At 46.9% G+C, this 25,627-nt stretch overlaps 1 long non-coding RNA gene across 3 annotated transcripts in view; it reads right to left on the bottom strand.

Moving 5' to 3' along the window:
• Nucleotides 1–256: 256 nt before the first annotated feature.
• Nucleotides 257–25,627, bottom strand: part of LOC133392839 (uncharacterized) — a 52,901-nt gene continuing 27,530 nt past the window's right edge. The window contains exons 3-4 of one of the 3 annotated variants that reach the window (XR_009765834.1): nt 17,050–25,627; nt 257–8,811 (exon numbers count right to left, since the gene is read on the bottom strand). This is a non-coding gene — a long non-coding RNA (uncharacterized LOC133392839). The other 2 variants (XR_009765833.1, XR_009765832.1) reach the window with 2 other exon arrangements.

The raw sequence follows: 25,627 nt of genomic DNA, 5'->3' as shown, positions 1-25,627 counted from the left end.
TCCAATGGAACAGATTTTTCGCAAACAATACATTACGAAAGCGAGGCGAAAGATAGCCGTACACCCTTGGGCAAATTTTTCTTTCCTGCTAGTAGCTGGGCGCATTATGTCCGATCGTGCGGACAACGATAGTGCTCGTCAGGCGCCTTCATCGTGCTTCATCATCATAAGGATACAAGGAAACCCCTAAGAGAGAGAGAGAGAAAGAGAGAGAGAGGGAGAAAGAGAGAGAGAGAGAGATAGAGAGAAGGAAAGAGAGAGAGAGAGAGAAGGAGAGAGAGAGAAGACATATCGACCAGGACACACCGTACAATTATCTACAAAATAAAGGAAAGGAATGAGCTATATCCCGCAGCGTGTCCCGGTCTCTACTCTTGCATCACTCTATCAGTGCTACTCTGGCCAGCAGATGCGTCAGGGCCACGATGTTGACGTATTACATTGCGCGTCCCGAAAACTATTGTGTGGCACAATAATTCCCACCGAGGAGGATAATTTTGTGGAGAGTTTGGTTACGTCCTTCCTGTCCCCGGCCACGGAGTACGACGAGGTTTTAATTTCTTCGCCCGTCAACCAATTTTACGCCCCTCCGGGGTAGGCCGGAATGCCTGTTGAATGTGAATACAGGGTTTTCCACCGGTTCTTTTTGTTGTCAGACACTTCCTTGACTCTTTTTTATTGGAAGTGAAGTTCATATGTTGAAAATTGGTCTCTATGGCGCCCTTTTTTAGACAGGCTCTTTGGAAATTCCTATTGGGTTTGTCATGCAAGGGTGCTATAGAGACTAATTCCCATTGCATTAAGTTCATTTCACGGAAGAAAGAGTCAATAAAGTGCCCTACAGCTAAGAGTACTCCTGGAAAACCCTTCAATGCTCCCTGTTTCTTGTTCAACGATAATTACAGTGCATAAAACCTCAGAGTTTGAAGCAATCAGTAAGTATGTAAGGTATTGGGCAGTGTAATTCACATTTTCAGTATTTTTAGAAACAAAGAATTGTTTCTGTTGTAAGGCAATAACTAGAAAATTATGACTCCATGGGTGCCTATTACAACACCATCCAACTCCAAACTCAGCGCAAATACTATGTCAAGAATCTTTCAATCTGAAAGCAAGCATAAATGTTTCCGTAGTTTGTCCAAAATAAGGCGATACTCATCCTTCTCCTTTTCTTGCATGCTCAAAATTCCTTACAACCAAACACCGAACACTGAGTTAGACCTTCCACCATCGTAACACCACTTCTGACTCGACCTCACATCTTTACTAGTCGCCCCGCAGTCTAAGGATGGGCTTCACAATAGACGTAGTACAAAACCGAGCCCGAGATTATTTGTGCAACCAATCGATAACTAACCCCGTACATTCCACCGTTGCGGTTTCCACAAAGGAACGGTGCGTGGCCACGGTTTGGTTCATTTCGCAATCGCAGCTACCCCCAGACGGAACTGCAAACGGAAACTTTGGCAGCCATTCCTTTCGCGGAATGGGTGGGCAGTGGTAGACGGAACCGGAATCTCCGGTCCTACACCCTACATTACTCAAATAAACTTCAAAAAACCGACACCGAAAAGGGTTAACCGCGACGACGACGACGACGACGACCACACGCCCGAGACGACGAGAAATACGAGCGAGGAAGTCGGATTTGGCCACGAGAAATTCGATCCCCCTCTCCGGTTTGGAGTGTCCGCCTTCCTTCCAAACTCGGCAACATTGCAACGGAGGCAATGCGCGAAGATTCCACCCAGGCGAGTGCATTCCGGACGCTGTTCGGCCAAGTAGAAGTAATAAGTTGCGAATGCTGCATATTTCGTAGATGATAAATTTTATCATCCTCCTACTGCTACTACTGCCTTTGCCCGGCGCTGTGCTGAATCGGATGAAGCTTTCCCGTGGAAAGCGTGGACGAGTTTCAGGGTTCCGGGTGCATTGTTGAACGGAAGAATCGGGACACTACTGCTGCTGCACCACGTGCACTGCACAATGACGAGATGCTGCTGCTTCAGCTTCGTGTTTTGAGGGGTGGAGGTGGGGGTGTGGTGCACCTTGAGAAGGGATGTAAACTTTTGCTCTGGGGATGTACAAAAAAAACACACACCAAACGAGAAAACCCGCCCCACAATTGTAAATACTGAACTATCAAATTTCGACACAAAAGAAAATGGTTCACTTCCTGGAGACACGAGCGGGCTTGGTGGAGGATTTCCCTATTCCCTCTCTACAAACATTTCCGACTCCGAGTCGTTCGTAGCGTTCAGGTTGGAAGCAGCGTGCGCCTGATGCCCTCCTTTGAGCGAAGAACTTTTCAACCTTGAGGGCGTCCCGGGATGGCGGGTAATCTCCCCTAAGCTTGCAGAGAGACGTATTCTGTTCGGCCGCATCGTTTATCTTGCCGGCGTGCAGCGACCAAGCTTAAACTTCGCGTGTTCGGCTGCTGCCGCTACTGCCGCCAGACAATACAACGCTGTGCGCGATGGGCACTCGTCGCACGCCTGCCGTAACGGGGTTTTGCAATACGCAATAGCACAGCAAATGTGCAGCAAGGGAAAAATAACGCTCGGCTTTGCCTACTATGTTGCGCACTATGTAGCAACCGTGGGCTAGGATTGGTTCGAGAAAACGGAATTGGAGGTTGTGATGGAAAATGCCCTCCCACAGAGCAAACGAATGCATCAAAATCATCCAGAGTTGTGAATCGGAACGGATTTACCAGACATTCTCACCCTTCATTTTCCCCACTCGCCGGAAAAGGGTAGACAACCCCTCACACCCTCCTCTGGGGTAAGCTATTATTGCACACACGCTAAGAGATGCTGCTGCGTGCCGGTTTCGGAACCACGTAGGAGTGAAAAACATATCATCATTCAGCCCCAAAACCACGCTGCTACTAAAAACGGAGCAGGTTTTTCTTACACACGCAAAGAAATGTAAACTTCAGGATGTGTGGTGTATGCGCATCCAATAAAGAGATCTTGCCATAACAGCAGCACCACCGGCAGCAGCATCCACATTCCAGCCAGGGATGAATTTGAGCGAAATAAATGTCTTTTTCTCCGTTTGCGTTAGCTTTTTGACTGTGTGCAAGCGATGTGGTGGCAGCAGATTCTTGCAAAGTTAAGCACAGAAAATAGGACCCGACCGGCTTGGCCGTGGCAATGCATGCATTGCGGGGAGGGAGGTGCGTGACCATAAATCATAAATTCTGTAAAGAGACATTGATAAAACGCTTCTCCTTATAGCGTTCCGTCACGAAAGACAGCCTCGGCTTACAATACTTCAGTGTTCCGCAGGGCTGGATAGTATCTTGCTGGATAATGTTCCTCCGCCGGTCGAAATGAATCACTCTACCGAGACATACCAGATGCTGCAACACTTCGCTTTTCCAATCGGAGTGCATCAACCTCCGCTTGACGCCCAGGTGAGGGAGCGCCCACGTCGGGAAAATTATGTCCGTCTGAGCAGGAGTTCGTCCCAAAAATAGCCACAAGGCAAGAACCACATAAAACCACAAGTCGATATCCGGAACCCTCTCTGTGCTGGATTGGGGTTGATGGAGTTTCCTTGATCGATTCTCGACGATTTTTATGCTTCTCCGTCACCAGACACCAGCTGCCCACACACACTCGCGCGCGTTGGCGCAATTGGACATGAAGGGCATTGTCCCTCTCCGGGTGTATGTGTTTTGCAGATGTCAATCGAGACACACCGTTACAATCTCCTCCAAACAGACAGCTGCCGCCCCGGCTGTCGTTGCATCATTCAATCTTCCGGCGTTTCCGTCTCAGGACCAACAAAAGGATACAACACCACCCACACACACAGAGGGTTGACAGCGGCCCATAGGACACACCTTTTGCTTTCCGGATCAGCTGTCAATATAAAGTTGTTGTAACATTATTTGCAGTTGCTGCAACCGGGGCACGTCGGCGGCGGCAGTGCGCAAAACCCAATCCAGTGTGTTAACGAGTGTACACGCGCGCGGTACGGGATTTATTCCGGTCCGGGCTTCAGCTGTCCTTTTGGTTGATGCAGACATAGGATTACACAGGCAGCCCGCAGGTAAATTCGAAACCAGCCCTTGGAAAGGTTATGTCGTCGGTGGTTTTTGAATGGTGATCCTTTATTGGCAGACACATCCGCAGTGCCAGGTAGACGCGCAGCGACAGGGATACTTCTCAGCATGTGCCACTGAAAGACAAATAAAGATGCTGGTTCTGGTTATGTTCATCTGGCGATCGGGATGGGATTGATGTGAAATAAATGGTGCAATTAGAATTTATTGTTTAATTTTGCAAAAAAAAAAAATCAAATATCTCACATTCAGATCGTTGGGCAAACACAACACAGAAAAAAACGAATATTTAAGCATGCTCCCTTCGCGGCAAGCTTCACTGCACAAAGCTGTACTCCTCACACACGCAGGGAGGGATAATTTGCGCAGGCAACGCTAAATTAATAAATTAGCCTGTTTGAATCGAAAATGATTTATTCAAATAACGATAATGTCTCGATCGACTCCAACGCGCCCCTCACCACAACGCCGAACGCGGCACGCTGAAAATGGCACGTCAACGAACGTACGCACACCACAGACTCACTACTGCCTTTCCCTCTCGATGTATATTTACCTAATTAACTGCCACTCAAATGGGCCAGCGGAGCGAGCAGAGTGGGACAGCCCGGTGGAATTTGTCAAATTAAATGAACCGTAACTGAAGCGGAAACTGACTGCACACACACACACAGAGGAAAAAAAGGACCGCTCAAATTTGAAAGTATGTTAAACAATTTGCTCGTGGCAGTAAAAATAATGTACTGCGCACGGTGGCCCAACGATCCAACGATACCAAGCATGATTGCGTGCTGTCCTTCAAAATTCCAGAGCCTCCCCGAACGGGAACCGGTTGAACGATGCGACCGATGCTGCTGCTGCTGCGGTGGCACCACAAAAATTATGATCAATTTCAATCAACACATAACACACAACTGACAAAAATACATATAAAGGGGAAGCAAAGTGCAAGGGGACGCATAATGCAAACAAGCGGGATTTAACAAAAAAACGGGAAGGGTGGGAGATATGAAATGATAATCTGCAGATAAAATCAATTAAGTGCATTGCGGAGAAGTGCTTCGGATTTTTAATTTCATCCCCTTCCCTACTCTCCCCAGCGGGAATTGCTACTCCTTCCCGTGCACAAAATGCCGCATTAAGTAGCAGCAACAGCGGCAGCATAATTGAGCCCAATCCCGCCCAATTCCACCCCCACCACTGGTACACTTTCGCATACATCATTGCTCCAATAGCCCTCCGTGGAGGCGATATGCTGGAAAGTATATTAACATTTTGTATCATAATAATTCGCTCAATCGCGAACACATTCCACCCTGCACCCGCCCGGGTACTGTCAATCGTAACAGTCAATCTTTGTCCGGCTGCTGTCATCATTACGCTTGCTTGGTCATCGTTTTTGGTATTGGTTTTGGGAGCATTTTTTTTCTCGGGTCTGGATTGGGAAACTCGTTAAAAATTGTGTCGCAATACAGCGGACACCACTTTTGTAGGCACAAGTGTGGTGTGCTCTGAGTGTCTCTGCTTCTGTGTCCCGCCATCCTTATTTGGGGCTGTTTGGGGGGAGAGCGTAAACTATAAACCAGAACATAATCCGCTGCGTAACAAAGTGCTACAATCTGTCGATTGGCACGGCACGGCCAGCAACAGTGCCTGCGCGCAAACCAGCGCAGTGAATAATGCTCGACGAAGTGGCGAGTCTGTTTAAGCGATTGTGTGTGTCGACGATACGGGTTGTTTCACAAGCGGAAGGGACAAAAACAAAAACTGGCCACCACAACGAAGAAACCAAAATCGGCTAGCCACTTAACAACAGTCTTCTTATCGTGTGTTAGGGCCGTGTGATTGTAGCCATTTTCGAGCACAGTGTGTTTGTAGGAAAAGGGAGATAACATTAGTCAAATAAACGGTTTTGTAGGCCATTCATACCCAGGCAGTAGCGGATTTGATTCATTCCCTTCCTACGGGAAGAGTTTTTGTTTTCTCCAGTACAACAAATATAAAAACGCCCAAAAGTATGCAAAGTGTATAGCACTAAGGGATGAATTAAATTTAAAGGGCAATTTGAACTATTTGAACAAGCAATATGATTGAAACGTATTAATGGTAGAAAACTTAGTTGTTTTAGTAAAAACTACATCTCTGCAGCTATAGCCAGGATGAGAATAAATTCGAATTAATTCGAAGTTCGAATTCCTTTCGGTTATGCTTATCGGTTTAATTTAAGTTGGCGAGCACCATTGCTAAAAGTCTATTTTACTCATCTGCTAAAGCATTCAATTAGTTTTTATTACATAAAATAGTTGAAAATATCGAACTTACAGCTTCCTTACATAAGATATAGATTTTTGGCTTGTATAAATTTGATTCATTATAAAATACAATAATTTTGTAATTAAAAACCCTAAATACTAAACCATCTATTTCTATATTGAAAGTTGTAAAGGGAATCATCATTGGCTCTTGATTGCTCAAAATTTGCATAGATTAGAGTAATCTGATTTTCAATAATTTTCGTTCGCATTTTTCTTGGCCTATCACATCAATTTACACTGCAAAAATATTGCATACTTTCAGGCGCTTCAAAAGACCTTCACAAGATAATTTGGAGTTTATCTTCAAACTGAAGATTAAAACAATTATTTTCAAATTTGCTAAACATCTTCTCAAATATTTAATTTGAGAGGAGTATGAATTTTTGCCAGTAGAATGAATATTACAAAACGAAATTTCTTTCTCTCATACTCGATCGATTTTTCTGTTAAATTTTGTTATACTCTTACAGCGTCCAATTGAAACGGGTTACAATCGCTTAACGAAAATAAAATCTAAATTCATTATGATTACAGTGACATAACTTACGACGTGCCTGACTGAATCGCACATACAAGCGCCCGAGAACCTCTAACAACCGGCTTATCTTATCAGCATGACGAATCGAGCCCGCCGTTTTGTCACGCTAAAGAAAATACATCTAAATTATCAACACACAAACAACACACAGGCACACTGAACTGCTCTGTATTTTTTTTCTTTTCACCTTGTCAGTATCTCAGTTCGGGATCGAATTGCAAACGGCGTTCTCTTTCTTCATCCACATTCCGATTCCATTCGACAAAGAGCACTCCTCTTCAAACTACACACACACAGTCTCTCTCTCTCTCTCTCTCTGGCACACACACACACACACATGATTATCCCACGGTGGGTAAAGGTGACCCGGGCCCTTATCAGTTCTCCGTCCAGTTGTTAGAAAGCACACGGGGCGAAAGAATGATAAGGGTTCGAGTGCACCGGTGCATTTCCGATAAATGAAATGAAATCGATCGACTGCAGGGTTCTGCAGCAGCGCAGCATTTGGGCAGGATGGTAAAGGTTGGCGTTGGGCAGGGCAGGGTGTAGGTTGGCGTTGGGTGGGTTGTGGTGGAGTGTTAGTGACGTATAAAGCAACCGAGCAACCAGCAACTGTGAAATCGCACACCGTCGATGGATGTTGTTGGATGGGGGTTGAGGTGATTGCAACTGGAAAAAAGGTGGTGGGGCTGATTGAGCCGATCGCTCGCTCGGGACACTACACAGATTTATACACACACACAGATACAACGACACTACATGGATACGCTACAACAGGATGTACACACTTACAGGATAGAGGCGGGTTTTTAGGATACATTTTACAAGGTATTAAATAGGCGATGGGATAACTACACACAAATACACAAACACGCAGGGATTATGGCTTTTAGCGGTTTCGCGCATGTCTTGCGACATCAGAATCGAACCACGCGTGACACCACAAACCGGATGAAGGGACAAAAACAGATTTGAATTGGATTGTTTTTTTTGTAAGAAAAATCCTACGACTACGAAAAACAAATGGAAAAAAGCGATGTTTCATCAACAACATAAAACACACTACACAAGGGCGGGCGGGAAAAGCATGAGGAGTTGGGATTGTGCTGTGGTACCATTCATTATCAGGAAACACACCGCCGCTTACGAGAATGTTAATCACACACGCTGTGCACACACACGCGCATCATGTTGCGAAGCATGATTCACTTCCGGTTGAAGTTCACCGATTAGTAGGTTGCACATACACACCACACGCACTTGGGGTACACTTTGCTTTGGAAAGTGCGAGATGCGGGAATGTTCACTGCCAGGGAATATTTCAACTATTTCCACAATCTCCATCGATGCCCGTGTGTTTCGGCTCCAATGCGAAGGTATTTATGAAAAGTGGATTTGAAATATTTGAACTTAAGATGATTCGAGCTTCATCGCGAATGCCTCTTAACTAGCACGCACTTTACAGTTGTTTAATGAAGGGTTTGATGGAACGAGCATTTTTGAAAGCCATTGAAGATCTTCCTGTAAAGATGATACGTGTACAACTACAGTTAAAAATGATGGTCAATAATTTAATATCACTAATGGATGTTTTACGCTACTCCTCCTGCTATGTCTGCCCCATTTCATCGATGCTCAACAACACACGGCGTTGCAGCCTCCACAAATCGTTCCAAACTCGAATCGAGTTATTATCGGCAAATGAATTGGCCTCAAAGAAGCAAAACAAAAAAACGATACGTCCATGTCGAAACAATTTCGATCCGTCATCCGATCCGTGTAATAAATCCCGCTTGCCCGCGCTATTGGAGCTATTGCCCGCGCGACATAGCAGTAGGGTAAATGAAGGTGGTACGCGGGAGGGTTGCTGATTGCTCCTGATCCTGGAAACGGTACAAGAAGAGAGAGAAAAACATACGAAAATTAAATTAAAATCATTGCTTTGTACACACACACGGAAACAATTTCGATTGAAACTGAGTGAAAAACAATGCCGTCGTTGTTGGATATGATGGCTTGGTGAGTGTCAGTGTGGCGAGGAAGGAAACCGCATGCGATTGATTGATAATACGTAACGCCGCCGCGTGTGCGCTGGGGGAATTGAGCAATCATTCCGATCGATCGGTCCTTCAAACACACACAACAGTGCACGATTTTTCTGTTGTTTTTTTTTTCTTCTAAAAGTCTTTCGGGAAAGGCACAGCGTGGAAATTGGTCAATCACATCAAATCCCGAGAAGACTGGCAACGGACCACCCGCGGGCCCGATTTGACAGATATGGTGTGGGACAGGCAAAAAAAAAGAAAGATCATAGCATTACAACGATCGTCAGAAGTATGCACTTCTCGTCCTCGAACGTATCCTTGGAAAAGGGACTTAACTAAGGGACAAAGAAAAACTCATGTAAAAGAAAGATATCGCGCAGCTCAGTGTTACTTATGGGGGACGGACATAAAGGAGAAAAAAAAGCAAATGGAAAGTTCATGTTCTTTCCACACCCTTCGCAGTGATATCCCTCTGCTCCAATCGAAAGAAGTCGAAATCGAGGGCAGCAACAGCAACAAAAAATCGGGCACACGGATGGCAACAGTTTTGCACTGTCACACACCACCGACAACCCCCGAAAGAGGGACCATTTTTTTGGGTGACATGGTCGGGGAGGGGTGCAAAGTGATAAGAAAAAGTTGTATTTTCCCTCGCCCGAGCCACTCGATGATAACGACGAGGCTCTATATCTTTCTTTCTTTCGATTTCTCTTACTCGGTCGAAAGGTGGGTGGTGTTGTAGGCGCTAATTGAGATGTATTCGTATCGTAACTGAACCGAAACAGTCCCCCCCTCTCCCCGCCTGACGGTCTTGTAAGATAGAAGATATAAGTTTTTTTGCCTATTACTAATACTTTGGATCTGCCCACGTCTCAACACAGAGTGGAATTAGGTGACATTAAGAGAGAAAGACTGAAGGAAAAAGCGTTCTATTTTTAATAATGCATAAAGGAACACAGCAGAGATACTGTGAGATTTTTTTGCTGATAAAATATTGCATTAAACACTCAAAATATGTTGCAAATGAAACTAAAGTTATCAATAAAAGTTGCACAGAAAATAGCGTATCTGGAACATCACTGTCCTCCGCTCCAAAGTCCAAAACGTACAGCACAAAGAGGCTGTGAAATACGAACGTGCTTTATCGAACCTTTTTACACTCTCTTTCCCTCAATCATCATTCCTCCCTTGCGGTCCTCCCTTACATTCATTCAGCACTGCAACGTAACCCCAATTCCCGCTGCTCATTTTGCATAGGGAATATCAAAAACCCTGTTATCTAACGCGTTAATTCGATGTAACGAAGTGGTGCGCGATTGAGTCTGCAGACGATGGCCACCGTTTAACCAACCAGAAACACTTGCTCAAGCTGCGCTCATCATGGTTTGTTCTCGCCAAGCGTCAAGGTCTTGGCAATGGCACCAAAAAAAAAAACATAGAAAGAAAAATGCTTTTAGAGTGGGTGTTTGTCTCTCCCCGCCCAACCAGCAAGTGGTGGTGATGCTTTTCGAATCATTCGGCTGCTGTACATTTCTTGCCCTAACGTCTCCAGACATCGCACCAGCCAGCCATCGCACACATGTTGTAAATGCATTACACAGTAAAGTCGCGCTTTGACTTTATGTTATGAAATAACAGAAATGGAAGAGAGAAAAAAAAGATGTCCAGTGCTATTTCAAGTGCTCTCTAGTCTAGTTGCTCTTTTCGTTGCGGACGCAGACCTCGCATTCTTCTTCGTAGCAATGCCCAGAACCCGCACATTGCACTGCCGATGGTTACGGAGGGCGGCGGAAATACCAGCTCTATCGGGATGCGGTACCAGCGATGAGCATAAATTGAGGGCAATTTGTAAACCGTTGTGTGTATGTGTGTGTGTGTGTGTGTGTGTGTGTGTGTGTGTAAGTGTGTGTGTGTAAGTGCGCGAGCGCGCGACCCCTCACTACAGTGACCCCCGACCATTGTTTACAAACGAACGAGTGTTTCCGGCCCCTGTCTAAACGGGAGCAGCGGCTGCCTCGCTGGCTGGCTGGCTGGTCACTTGCACCGGATTTGTAAACCGACATGCTGCTGCCAGGGAGCTATCCATCACCTAACCCTCCCTCCAACCCATATCAAAGCTCGAACACGGCACAGAGACACTAAATTTTACACACGTTGACAATCTCTGTGACGACCAACAGAGAGCACAAACACATCTTCCGCCCACAATGGGGAGGAACATCCCTCTAACAGAGGAACAATAATAAAAAAGACATCACCCTACCGGAAATGAAACACCGGAAAGGGTGACAAGTTTTGCGTGCCTGCCCGGTGCCCGCACATCAGCGTGCAAAAGCCGCGCGGTTCGGGTCACGCTTCATCGACATAACCCCACCAACCACGCTCAAAAGGCTCAAAAGGGGAGACAACGGGGAGCAGGGGAGGTGTGAAGGTGTCTACATGCCGCTTAACATTCCATTTATTTTCCTATTTCACCACATTATCGGGTGAAAATTGGTAAAAGCCATAAACTCATTCCCATATCCGGTCAGCAGTTAAGCGTCCGCGTCCGCGTGTGCGCGTGTGTGTTTGGCTGTTGAGTGAATCCGTGACTTCATTTTGGAAACCTCACGCAGTACGATAATGGTCCTGGGGCATGACCACGAGCAAGCTATTTGCTTCGTGTGTATGTCGCAATGTAATTTTACCTTCCAAAAGGTTATCAGAGTTTGGTCATGCCGGATCGCTACGTAAATCGAAACCTTCAGGAAATGGAGACGCCTGGTAGGAAGGGGCTGCCAATGCAAAATTGCAAAAGAGTTGCATCCGGAACAACCCATCGGGGGAGGCATGCATCGGAGACATGCCGCATGGTTGTTTAACTTACAGCACAAAACGGAACAACCCAGCCTGAACGAACGAACGTATTGAGAACCCCGCCATCTCGTGCCCCAATCAATGGTCAATTCAAATCGCAATGGATATCCTGCGACCGGCTGTGGCTTTATACAGTGCCCGCAACAGAAGCATCATCCCGCCCCGTGGGGAGCTTTTCATGTCAAACTCTCCCACCGGACCAGTTGTGTTCCAGTGGTGCGCGCGCGATTGTAGCTCGTTATCCATCGAGCCCTATGTGTGTGTGTGTGTGTGTGTGTACGGTCCATAACACGAGGCGAAACATCAGCAACAGAGAGCAACTACCATAAATTATGCTCCAAAAACATGTTGCTGGTGCTGCTGCTCGCTGCGTCAACGATCGCCAGTACAAACGACTCGATTTTAGATGACCCTAGGCATTACGTTGCCACCTCTCTCTCTCGCGTCAAATTGTGTGAGGGGACACGGGGGTTTGGGGAGCTTTGATCATTTGTGGGCCGGACAGGACAAAGACACCCGCGGACTGAAGCGACATTGCTCCAAAACGATCAGATTACGCTAGCCAGCAGGCAGGCAGGCAGCCAGGCAGCAAGTAATAATCTGCTCACACAGGGCATAAAGCAGGGTTGTGCTCGGGGATGGTGGATGAGGAGGGGCATACAAACATTGCCAACAGTTCGGTAGGGACAGGCGGGCAGACAGCATGTGTGCTCTGCTGTACATATACAAACAAGCCTGATAACACGAGATTTCGCCATAATCGCACGAAATTAGAAACAGACGCTGACGCCGAACCCGTTTCCAGGGTCTTCTGCTCCGTCCAACGGCTAGAGCCTGTGGGGACGAGCAGTAGTGCGGAGGGCTCATGGGATTTAGATGACAAATCCACATGCTTTCCTGCTCAAATCCGTTGTTGCCCTCCGTTACCCCACATCAGCCGGAAAAGAGTTCCGAAGCTCCAGTAGAACATTGGCTTGGTAGATGATGTTTTCGTTTTTGTTCTGTGTGTATATTTTTTTGTGTGTTGTCACCGAAATGAATGGAAATCACATTTGTAGCCTATCAAAATGTGAGCAACACGTCCCACACTTCTCTCCCTGCTCCCTCCAAAACGCCCCAAATCACTTCAAGATGCTTCCGCAAACCGCCTCCAACACAGCGTAAACAACGGCACATTCCAGAGCCGAGGGGCCGCGGAAAAGCAAAGCAAAAGAAACGGAGATCACACACACAACCCTCTTCCCTTTCGACCCCCAAACACGCTCCCCAAATATCACCACCACCATCAGCGAGAATGTTCCACCAACGTCTGGCTGCCGCGCGCATTTCGCGTAAACATTTACATAGGTGAAGCAACGCTCGAAATCGGTTGTCCGCCAGAGCGAGGAGGTGGTGGTGACGGCTTGCTACCAAACATCCCGAGTTGCACACTCGGTCGCCCCGCGTTATCTCACAGCTGAAATCACCCTCGGTGCTCCGTAAGCAGCAGTAATGGTAGCAGCAGCCGCCACACTCCGCCCCACCGAACCATCCTTTACGCCACAAACACAATCGCGTAGACACTGCTAACCCAAGGGCCCATCATCTTTTAACCTCGATTCTCAATGAACCGATTCTAGATGGGGAGGGGATGTGTTGGCCGAAAGGAGAGGAAAATTTAAAGCAGCTGCCATCTGCTGTACCCAAACGGTAAAGATGAAGCGCAAGAGGGCAATGATGTTTGCGCGTGCGGTTTCGGCGCAGGCAGCGAGCTCAGCGCTTAAAGATGTTTCTTCCCCGAAAAACCTCAAACCGCGAACAACACCACACACTGGGCCGCAGGAAGGGCCTGCAACACCCAACCCACACGCGTTTTGTGCCATTTAACGTTCTTCCACCATGGCACCGAAAAAAAAAGTATGCGATTTGGCGATGTGCCACTCGCAAAAAAAAAAAGAAATCTTTGTGGTGTTAAGGGATACCACCACCACCTTTCCATCACCTTCCCCGTTCACATACGCCTGCGTGCCATTACTTGTGGCACCATTCCCGGCTCCCATTTTCGGTCGTTATCATCCGGCCATTCTCGTGGGGTCGGGTGATTACGCGCGCTTTCCTCTTGTGCGCGAGCACGCACACGCACACACACACACTGGCACACATTTTCCAACATCATAACAATTTATTTATGTTTTATCTAATCAACTGATTAAATATTTGACGGCAGCAAACACATCCGCATATGCGTCGTTAGAGCCCCACTCTGTTGGGGAGCGGGAGGAGCTGGATGGTGGGATTTTGGAGGTTTGCTAGTGTCAACAGGAGCAGGGAGCGGTTGGTTGGAAAACCGACTGACACGCGGGCAGAAAGCGACGGTTTCCCGGTAACCTTAAACACCGTAGAGAGATCCCGGGACCTTTCAAGGGATACACGGGCTGCTCCAAAGTAAACTCCAAAGCACACACACACACCCTGACGTCCTCAGCAGGGCCCATAATCTCAGCGCCTTTTTTCTGCCGTTTATTGGTGAGTCTCGCTGGTGATACGATCCCGAGATTATTCTAGCTAATGCAAGAGCCTGTGGGACATGTGCTCGGGGATGGCCAATATTGTCGGGGATGTTTGCCATCACCGGTTATGCTTCGCATGTAATTATAAGGTGAATTTGCAATGTGCCTTTTTTTGCTAGACGACCTTTTTTGCCTAAATGGAAAATTATACTCACAGTAAAGCATAATTTATCTAAACTGTGCCTTGCGCAAAAAAACACAAAAGATGCCAACCATAATTAATCATCACAAAAGGTAGCGTTTTAATAGGAAAATGTTCCACGTTTTATGTGATCTTCTTAGTTCGCTAAAACAATTTCCCGAAAACAAAAGTGCCCTATTTTGGGGATCTTTCGCCGTCCACAGCAATATCGAATTTCCGGTTCCACCTCTTGCTTGGTAGATTTTTGTCAGTAAGTGTGTGTGTGTGTGCGAGTGCTTGTGTGTGTGTCTGTGTTTTCCTGATAAGAAAATTCCATCCCGCTTTTTTTGTGCTGCTGCCACGTGTTCGGTCAGCATGCTCCGGAGCAAAGAGCACTCTCACTCTCTCCATTCTGGAATGCCATTTCCGTTCATCCGTCCACCTTCCCGCAGCAACAGCAGCAGCAGCAAAGGGGCAGCAAAACTTCTCAACATTCGCCCATCTGTTACCAGACCACACCGGGCGGTCGATCGGTCGCCCGTTGGCTGCTGAGCATTCGCCACGGGATTCCCAAAATAAAAGTGACCAAATGTGGACGCACGGAAAGAGAAAGTAATATTTCTTTTCCTTTCCCTCCCCCAAGCACACACACACACACACACGCACACATGGGGTCGCTGGTTTAAGGATGGCAAATTTGGGCAAATATCTTACCACTCGAATGTGAATGTGTGTTTGTGTGGATCCCGCTTGCGCACCAGTGGGGGGGTTCGGGTGTGGATTTATTCGGCGCGGCTTTAAGTGAAGCGGAAACGCACGCAAAAAGGAACGAAGCGGGGTGCCTTGCTACGTGGACATGCGGACCATGCGCGGTCGATGGCACACTAATTTCCGCTTCCGGCAGCCGGATGTTGATAACCTCAATGCCATCGCGGTCGTTTGCGGTATCGAATTCGCTTTCGCATTGGAACGTGTGGCCACGATGCACAAGCACACACACACACACAGACGCACACATGTAACCGGCTGTAAGCTTAGTGGAGTCGGGTCGGGTTCTTTTATTACATTCTTTCCCCATTTCGTGTGCTGAAGATGGACCGTCAAGTCGCAGCGGGACAGAAAGCAACCCTAGTGGACGGCTGCTGCCCAACATAGCACGCGATACAGGGGTGATTGGTTGGTAGAGGTGCAAGAGTGCTAGAAATAATTGAAGGATGTTGTAAAAGTCATCGATATCGCAACCTTCGTTTAATGGAAGTGGCTGCTTGATTTGATCGGATGGGGGTATGATGAGTGGACTATGAGACGCATGGCACTTCTGGCATCTAGCTTTATCCCATAAATCGTCCACATAACCCCACTACCCAGCTCACCCTGTCGGCTCACTGCCCACGGTGAGGACGGATTGTGTGATTCAATTCCTTATGCTTCCCATAGCAAAAGCTGCTTCGTAAGGCGGGCCACGCCACGGACAGAGAGAGCAAGAGAGTGCTGTGCGCTCAAGTCCCAGTAGGATGCTGGCGGCAAACGGAAACATAACGCTGCATCCGCTCCTCCTACCCTGAAACTCCCTGGAGTAAATCATTTAAATCAATTACACAGTCCCTTTCGGTAGCAGACGCCACCACACAGCAGACAGGCGCGCGCGTTTTCTTGCTGCACGGCAGGGAATTCATCTCTCTTGCGAATTGCTTGCTTCCTTCCAGCGCGCGCGTGTATGCTTGGTGGTTATAATTGAATACTAGTAACTTGATGCATGAATTGCACAATCTTCTGTGACATACACACTGAAATTGAATAAGATTCGAATATTAGTTTTTGCTCTAGGAGAGAATTATATGCGTGATTTGGAAAAGATTTCAGTGAAACATCAGCGCGTACCACAGCTCTTTACTGTACTGAGACATCAAAGTAACCACAATTCCCGCAAAGCTGTAGTAGACAGTGGAACAGTTGAAGTGGAAATTGAGTGCAATTGAATTCTAGCGAAATGCCACATTCATCTGCCTGCTACGAGGAACTGTTTGTCCCAGCTTTGAACTCGTCAAGACTTGTCCAAGCTTCACGCACCAATAGCTCTGCTGTAACCGATTCCAGAAAATGTGCCCCACCGATACGAACAGTTGCTGCTTCTGCTGAAACAAGTAACTGCGTAATGAGCAGCCCTTTCACACCGCAGCATGCTGGCAAACGCGATCCAAAGTGCTAGAAAAGGGCCAAGGGGGATTGAAGTGTATCGTACCATATGGAAGCGCTAGACGAAGAAGTAAAAAAAACGCTTCATTTTCTTCCTTCACCGGAAACGATGGTTATAAACCATTTCTAGACCGGCAGCGAGGGCAAGCGAAAGAGAGCACCAGAAGCGACGAAAAATTATGATGATGACGTATGTGCACACACACACACACATCTCGTCGAGTGCCATCATCTTGAGGCGAGCGCAACAGCATCCTACTCGTCGACATCGTCATCATCATCATCGTCGTAGGCATCGCGACTTGTTCAAAATTCCATCCCAAAATTTGCAACCCAACGACGTACGCTACGTACCACCAAGTGCGCGCGGCTTCTGGACACTTCCTGGAGACGGCGGTGTACGGCTCGTTGCTATCCAGATCCTTTCTTACCACTTACACACACACACACACTCACACTCACAAACACACAGCCGCATACATGGTGCAGAAAATATCCTCACACCCTTTTCTTTTTGTCTACCGAAACGGTGGCGACCGTCACAGAGAGCCGACCGACCAGACAGCGCTTGGAAGGGGGAAGAAGAGGCACGCGAGCGCCCTCTTCCGGCCATCCTTTGCAAGTCACCAGGAGCCGGTAACGGCAGCCAACACTTCTTCCCTGTCGAATGTTGTCTTTTTCTTCGCCAAAAAGGGACGACGGGGTTTGGAAATGGACTTCGTCTGGTGCCCTTCTCCTGTCAACTTCCCAATCCCAGACGGATATTGCACACTGCTGCTGCACCCGGTGGTAGAGTTTTTCGAATATGTACACATACACACAAGCACACACAATCGTTTCGCGACGCACTTACACACACACACACACACACTGAAAGCGGGGTAAGAGGGAACGCAATATCGACGGCCAAACGCACGTGCGCTATGGCAAAGTGGTGCGATGTAGCTTGGCCTTCTTCGCAACCACATCTGGAAAGCAACAGGAAGCATGTGTTGTGGCTTATCTTCTTGGAACGTTTTTTTTTCTTACTCTACGTCGATCGTCTTGTGAACCCTACACCTTAGAAACGCACAGTAAATGAAAACCAAACGTTCCTATCGTGCACCACAAAATGGCACCGATAACGTGCTTGACCAAACGTGAACTTACACACTACAAAGGGCACAGTTCTTCCCGTACCGATCGAACGACACGCTTCGACAAAGTGGAGACCACTTTCAACGTCCGCGAAGACACGTCCGCACGGTTACGAGTTCACAGTTGAAATGAGAGAGTGAACTTCACACCGAACTGGAGCTGTCCAGTTGGCCGTTCTTCGGGCGCAAAAGAGAGCGACGATCATAGCGGGCCGATAACGGAACGAGTACGCATATACCATTTTCGACCCGAAACACCAGAGAGAGAGAGAGAGAGAGAGCGAGAGAGAGAGAGAGAGAGAGAGATAGAGAGAGAGAAAGAGAGAGAAGCAGCACTCGCGTGAGAATGCGGGAGCGCCATTTTGACAGCATCCTGTACGAGCGGTCTACGGCCATAGAGTGAAAAAGATGGACATATCAATCTCTCCGTCGGTTTGGAAGGACTCTTCGAGCTAAAAGGAAGCTGACTGACGGTGTGATTTTTTTTTGCAATCTTCTCCTGCCAACGGTCTGTATTGGTGAGTGTAAGCGTGTGTGTGAATGTGAACGATGGGAATCGGAATGACGGATAGTAAATGTGTGTGGGTTATTTTGTGTTGGTGTGTATTTCTATCTAATCTTTTGCACAGAACCGTTTGAGAGAGAAAGAGGGAGAGAGGGAGTGAGTGAGAGAGCGAGAGAGAGAGAGAGAGAGAGAGAGAGAGAGAGAGAGAGAGAGAGAGAGAGGGGGGGAGAGAGAGAGAGAGAGAGAGAGAGAGAGAGAGAGAGAGGGAGAGATTATCGGCATTTCTTTTGTGCATTCTCGTTCGCTCCAGATTAAAAGCTGCAGCCACCGCATAACCGTCTGCCCTTCCCGCCTGCACTCACACCTGGTACAAGGATCAAGGATCAACAGTACCGAACACGTTTGTTCGCGATATTTGCCCATCATCCGCACACCACGTGCACTCGATTGAACTTTGGTGTCTGGGTTTGGGATCGGGTGAAAATCCATCCATTTTACATGCCAGCTACGTGGCACAATACATCCGAGGACTAAGAGCACGCGCGCATTGTAACAACCCTGCATGTCCTGCGTCCCATGATGAAGAGACATAATTACGCGAAAACAATCCATTACACTGCCTCGGTGGGGTTTGGGCAATGTGGCTAGGAATTCTTCAGCTTTGATCCATTGTGCCGTGTTCTTACCTCGCTGTTTGCTATCCTTTATTGTTGTGGCTCTCCGGGTAAGCTAAACCAAAAAACAAGCAGGCTTTGGATTTCTTTTCTGTGTGCTTTACCGCTTAAAAGGACAATAGTGCGTACAGTGACGTGTAAAGCGTGTGCCGAAAACTGAACCATCTCGTTCGTGGTAATTTAAACAGATCCTAAAGAAGGACTCGTCAACGTGAGTATGCATCATCGTAGTAAGCTGAGCTTCAATTTTTCAAGAACCTACACACATCTATTCCCGGGGTCTCATCGCTGCTTCTAGGAAACACATCCGATGCTATCCTTACCACTTTAACCTTCCTTAATCACTGCCAGGCATAAATACATAATTATGGCCCGTTTCATTCGTCACATTGTCGGCCCGATAGCGGAGAGGTCGACGGACACAGAGACACATTCGTAAAAAAAAAATAGAAAACCCATCACATCAACCGTGCACTCATCCGTCGACCGTATGCATCACCCGGTTACAAATCATGCTCGCTTCAGATACGCGCTTCGGTCGACGCTTCCTGTCAACCCCGTGCGTCCGTTCCATTCCCTTTCCCGACCGATTGTGTGTAGGCGGGTTGGACGGAACTCCGGATGCTCTTAACCCCCGCCACGGCCGCCATGTCTATCTATCTCGCGATGTCGAAGCATAAAAAAGAAGTAGAAATACGCAGAGCAACGTACACGTCCACGCATGACGTACCGGGTTGAAGAATTGGATAAATGCGTACACAAACGGGGTAGAAATTCCGCTCAATTATGGATTGTTTCCATTAATTTAAATCCCTTTTCACCAGCCTCCTGTCTCTCTCTCTTTCTCTCGTGCTCCTTCACAGCCTCTGTCTGTCTCTCTCGTGCTACGTGTAACCCACATGGCGGTTGTATGCTTTATGCTACACGCCACCGAATCCTCCACACAGCAGCCGAGATGCCCCCACTTTACCTCTGCGCTGGCAGTTCGACCTCGGTACGATAATATTTTTCCTTTTGCATATTTATGCTGTGCCGCATTGACCCAGTCCATCTTCCTACTCCCAGTCGCCGTATGAATGAAGCTCCCTGGGCCGCACTTTTTGGATCATATCACAGAAAGGGAATGTGGTAGGAGTTCCAACAATTCTCACACCTCTCACTGTGCACGGCTTTTTCTCACGATCTGTATGGTTTTTTTTTGTTTCCGAACAAAAATTGTACCTTTTTCTTCTTTTTGATGTTGAACATTCGTGCCCAGACAGACACACAAAAGGATCACTTACTCGAGGTAAGATTTCAACACGATTTTTACCCATACACACACACACACATGTCAACCTTCCTGTACCCGTTCGTAACACGCGCGCGATACCCGCCGTGACATGCCAAGATCTTGAGGCATTAGATTCAGAGCAGAAGGGCATGATAATCTTGATAATTTCCCAATTCCATTGAAACATCATTACGGTGTGACGATATTCGACGCCTTTGCCTTGGGTACAGAACAGAGATTACCGACACCTACGTGTGCGTCCTGGAACCCGCCTCTCGCGGAGAGCACGGAGCACCACTTTAAACCGAGTTCGTTTCGTCCGTTGCGGCGCAAAGTGCGGAAAAGGGAAAAGTGAAAGATTAAGCTTCGATTCGGTGTATGAATATTGTATTAGAGCATAATAAAGTAATTACAGCGGATTTTCCAGCCGGAGCGAAACATTCCAAAAAACGGAGGTTTGCTCCACGTTCCCGGCAGAGCTTCAATGTCATTCGCTTGAAGCGAACCCCAAACATCCTTGTAATTTCGCTAACGATCTTAACGAGTGGCGGATGATGGTAAATCAAGAGATAAAATCTTTGCACGCACTTTTGCGATTCGGTAACGGAAAGACGAACGGTTTCCATCGGCAGCTTTAAGAGTATGTTTTATAGCGAAGCCTCTAATGGTTTAGCAGAAGGAAAGATTTACGGAACCGCAAGTGAGCAAACTCGAGCGTTCCAAATTATTTCTAATCAAAGACGGGAAGCCAGCATACTTCCGAGTCGTTCGCAGTATACACATGTAACGCTCCTGTGCCGGGTGGGTGGTGTCGAAATCTTGAAATTAACTAAACGACGTCCTACCGACAGCATCCTTATCAGCATCGTTGCAATGTGTGTCTTTGGGGTGAACGTATGTGTGTAAGACGTGGTGTCGGCGCTGGCTGGTGTCGCCATTGGGGAACAATAGAAAATAACTTTGCCAGCATAATTTCTTCCCTACTAATGAATTATTTCGTACTCGGTTCCATCTTAACCGCAGCCGCAGTGCCTCTCTCTCTGCTGTCTCTGCTGTAACTCAACGTTGACTAATGTTTGAACACACAAACACGCTCACATCTCAAGTCATTATCCTGATTCGGAGTTAACCTCACTCAGAGAAAACCATCGAAAACAACCGTCTGAACCATTGGGAACACTTAAACGAACCGAAAAGTTGAACACGGACGCATTAGCACGTTTCACATGCTTTCGGTTTCCTCTAGCAAGAACAGGGTAAAAACAAGTAACTGAGCGGTCTAGTTTGCTGTATTTTCCCATACATACCCTGACGTACATGTCTAGGTGTGAGCCTGTATCCATCGCGACCTGAAATGAAGTGTCCGCTTAGCTGGTTGTTCAAAATTTTCATATTTTTTTTTTCCAAAAATACTATGGAAAACAACCGTGAATCTGATTTCTTTTAGCTCATTGTTGGGAGTAATCCTTTTAAGGGATCCTTTTTTTTCTTCCTATTCCATTTTCAGCTCGATTGTCAACAGAAAGGTCACCGGTAGGATGGGAAGTAACATACATGTTTCAGGTGAAATCTGCCGGAAAAGTCTTACTCCCTGACAGGAACAACCCACAAATCTTTACCGGGGGAGGCAGGTGGATCCAGATGATGGGGACGACTTTTGTTGTGGACGCGTGAAGTATCTCTCTCACTCTCTCTTCCCTGGGCCTGGAGAACCCGTACGTGAATCGAGACCGTCAAAAAGTCACACAACCACCGGTTCAGGTGGGTTTGGTTGCAGGGCGTGTATGGTGAACTATTTCCAAACTGGTAGACGACACCGCATGAAATATTAAATCATGCTGCTGCTGCAAACGGAAGATAGGTGAAAATGTCTCACGGTATTGTGTGCCCGGTTCAGTAGGTTCCCACACACCCGGAGATGAATTATTTCAGCTTCGGAAAGTTTCTGATAGCTGTTTGTGTGTGAGTATGGTGTACACAGGCTCGCACAGGATATTGCCTCGAACGGGGTGAATGGTCGATAAATGCTTGTGCTTTGGCTAGGATTGTTTCTTTTCTTCTCGGGAGTAATGGGCGTACGTAATCATTATTAACTCTAGATTGACCGAAAGCTACGGTGGTTGGTGGAGCATATCATTTCACCATTATGAGCGAAACATTAACAAAATCAAAGGAATATAACGGTATAATGAATTTCTCGAATTCATTACACATTATTCCTGGAACACATTGAATGCTGTCAATTGGATGTTAAATGAAGTGATTTCGCAATTGGTTGTTAAATGAAGTGAACTGAATACTTTTCTTACCTTATATTATACCTTACCTAACCTAGGTTGGGCAAATATAAAGTGACTTCAGGTATCCCGCGATGAAGTGATGTGATTTATGATACCGAGCCCTCCCTTTTTGTGACAATGTTAGATTGTCCGCCCACTGCTCTAAAGCTTTTCCTTGTGATTTTGGCTACATTTCACCGCAACAAAACAAAAAAGTCCTTTCAAATTTTGTGGTTGTCTTGTTTCCCGGTTTTGTTTTGCTTTTTACTAAAAAACACTAAGGCCACAACCACCGAAGGTACTAGACGACAGATACATAAACAAAACATCATCATAATCATCATTGGAATTGTACATTCATTTCCTACAGCTGGCAAACCTTCTTCTCTTCCGGGTATGCCTGTACCATCTGGAAAAGCATTTGAAACATTTTCTTGGGTGGAAACATTTCCCCCTTACGAGCACAAAAGTTAGTCAAACATGTTTGGCCTTCCGGAAAACGCCTTTCAGAGAAAGCGGTGCATAAGGCCTTATAGAGCCTGTACTGCTCGGGAGCAATAGGAATCTTTCGGCAATAGGAATATGTCAACCATGTACCTTCTGGCAGCCGTACATCACCATGTGTCTAACACCATGCCACCAGCTCGATCCGGAGCTTCCCTTTTTCTGTTGCTGACCAACCCGTACACAGTATTTTGTTTATTGTTTATCTAATGTTATGACGGTTTGCCCTGTTTTGCGGCAGATTCAAATTTTCATTTTTCTCCGTCCATGTGTCCAACGAGAACAATTGGGGAGCAAAAGGATGGATGCTGGTTTTTTTTGCCCTAACTTTTTCCCAACCCATTTCATTCGTCTTTCTCCCCTCCGCTTCGATTTTGCGCCAATGGTCAGTCAGCATTTTGAGCGTTTTGGTTCGGAAAATCGAAACCGGAACAAAAACGAAACAAAAAAACGAGTAAACGGATTCCATTTTCTTTTCCATTTTTCCCTCCCTAAAGCACGGCTGCACGGTCATGGACAATTCATTCACACAAATGCGATTAATTTCTGCCGTTTGCCAGTGCCGGGAAATGGTCCCGAGCGAGGCTGAAATGGTAGGAAAAGGTAGGATTCTGATGGTGTTTTTTCCCCTTTTCTGGTCAGCATAAAAGCACAACGCTTTTCACAAATGCTTCTGCTCGCTTATCGCTTTCCAGCGTCCAGCGCTTCCCGTTGGGAGTCCGGTTTTGTTGGGGGTATTAGTCGAGCCCCCCCTCTCCCCCATCTCCAAAAAACAGGCATAAGAAGCAAGCATATCCAGCATAGGAGAGATGGGTGTAGAGGAGGCTAGAATTAACCACCGAGCGTAGCAGAAAGTAAAGGATCACACACTCATACACATTCAAAGAAACAAAATAGAGCATAAAGAGCAGCAAGAAATGGAACCCGATTTACGAACCCGGCCAAAAATGGTTTAGGTAAGCTGCCAGGGAGGTGTACGGATGTGTCCCAAAAACTCTCTAGTTCTACGGTTTTTGTGGCTCCAATTGGCTTATGCGAAAAGTACACGTACACAACCACTCAGCCGCCCACCAGACCAGGCCCCGTTTCCTTGGTTCGTGGAAAGGCGCAGAGCAAGGGTGGAGTTTTCCGCTCGGATATGACACTTGGGAGAAAAGCTCGAACCAATTTGGCACCGAGCCAGGCGTTTGTTATTAAATCTTGATCCAGGAACTGGAACGAACGCCGTCCGTGTAGTCCTTCGTCCAGCCGGCAACGTACAATTAGCTCCGCCAGCGACGCTGCACGGGATGGAAATGCACTGCAACGAATGGTGCAGGGTTCGGGAAAGCTCGGTGGATGATTTTGGGACAACCCGGGTGCTGAGCATTAAATCGTTTTGCCTTGGAAAAGCAGACTCTCTCTCCGCTGCATTCGAAATAAATAAGTTCAATTTGTGTCCACCCGGAACGGGATTTTGGTTGTGTGGATGAATGGTGTGCCGGATTTGGTGCACCGTTTGCACTGTTGGAGTGTCTCTGTTAATGATAAGAACTTTATGGTAAAAGTGGTTTGGTGTATTTTTTGGCAGCTCCAGGTACGAATCGAGCGGATCGTCCTATCCTGAGGTGGTGTGGAATATATTAATGTGCGGTGCGGTGTGTGATTGCTAGCCTCCAAGCACATCATTCATCATTTCTGCACGACGCTCCACACATAGGATAGGCTTAACTAGCGCATTGAGTTGACCATTTATCATTGCATCTTGTCGCTTCGTGTCAGCGTGATCGTCTGCGATGGGGCGCTGGCCAAAAGATTTGCAGCGACAGTGGTCCATCAACGGGTCAGCAACATCTTTCGCGACATGAGTCGGCCGGACGGATATGCGGCCTGTTTGGAGCGAATGATTAACATCGCGTCAATGGTGTGATGTAATCGTACCGAAAAGCTGCTGCTTGTGATGGGATTCATTTATCATGGTAGAAAAGAGTCACTATGTATGGAATTTAGTAGCTCAAATAGAAGGATTTATATCCTTATATATGTTTTGAGATAATAATACTACTCAAAACATTTCCAACATGTTTTATAGGACCAACAAAACGCTCATTTAATGATCATTTAAGTGTACCACTGCCATAGGATTAATTCGGTTACGATTCAAAATAATCACATTTTCATCACTGTATGTGTCGTCTCGCTTTGTGCCTGTGGAGTGTTGAAAATCTAGACGTACTATTGCAGTATGTTTTATGTTGTACAACATTTCAACTGTTTCTTTTCCTTCTTCTCCCACTTAATGATCCATGCCGTAAGCAGGCAAATGCAACAGGACGGTCGGCATAAGGTTGGTTCCTTCCCCGACCAGCATCTCTTCACTTACCTGAAGACAGAGCGCGTTCGGTTCAACACATCCAAGCGCTAACCCAAAAGTGGTTACGGGCGTGATGCATGTTTAATTTTTTGCCTCTCCCGTCTTCTTAGCAGCCCCATCAGCCAAGTTCTTCTTCCAGGGTTCCAGGTTTCCTTCCAGGCGGCCACCAACACATCCACGCGTACGTTCGTGCCATTTTGAAGATTTC

This window comes from Anopheles gambiae, chromosome 3 (assembly GCF_943734735.2).
Source record: "Anopheles gambiae chromosome 3, idAnoGambNW_F1_1, whole genome shotgun sequence".
Taxonomy (NCBI): domain Eukaryota; kingdom Metazoa; phylum Arthropoda; class Insecta; order Diptera; family Culicidae; genus Anopheles; species Anopheles gambiae.
This window is presented reverse-complemented; position numbering and strand designations above follow the sequence as displayed.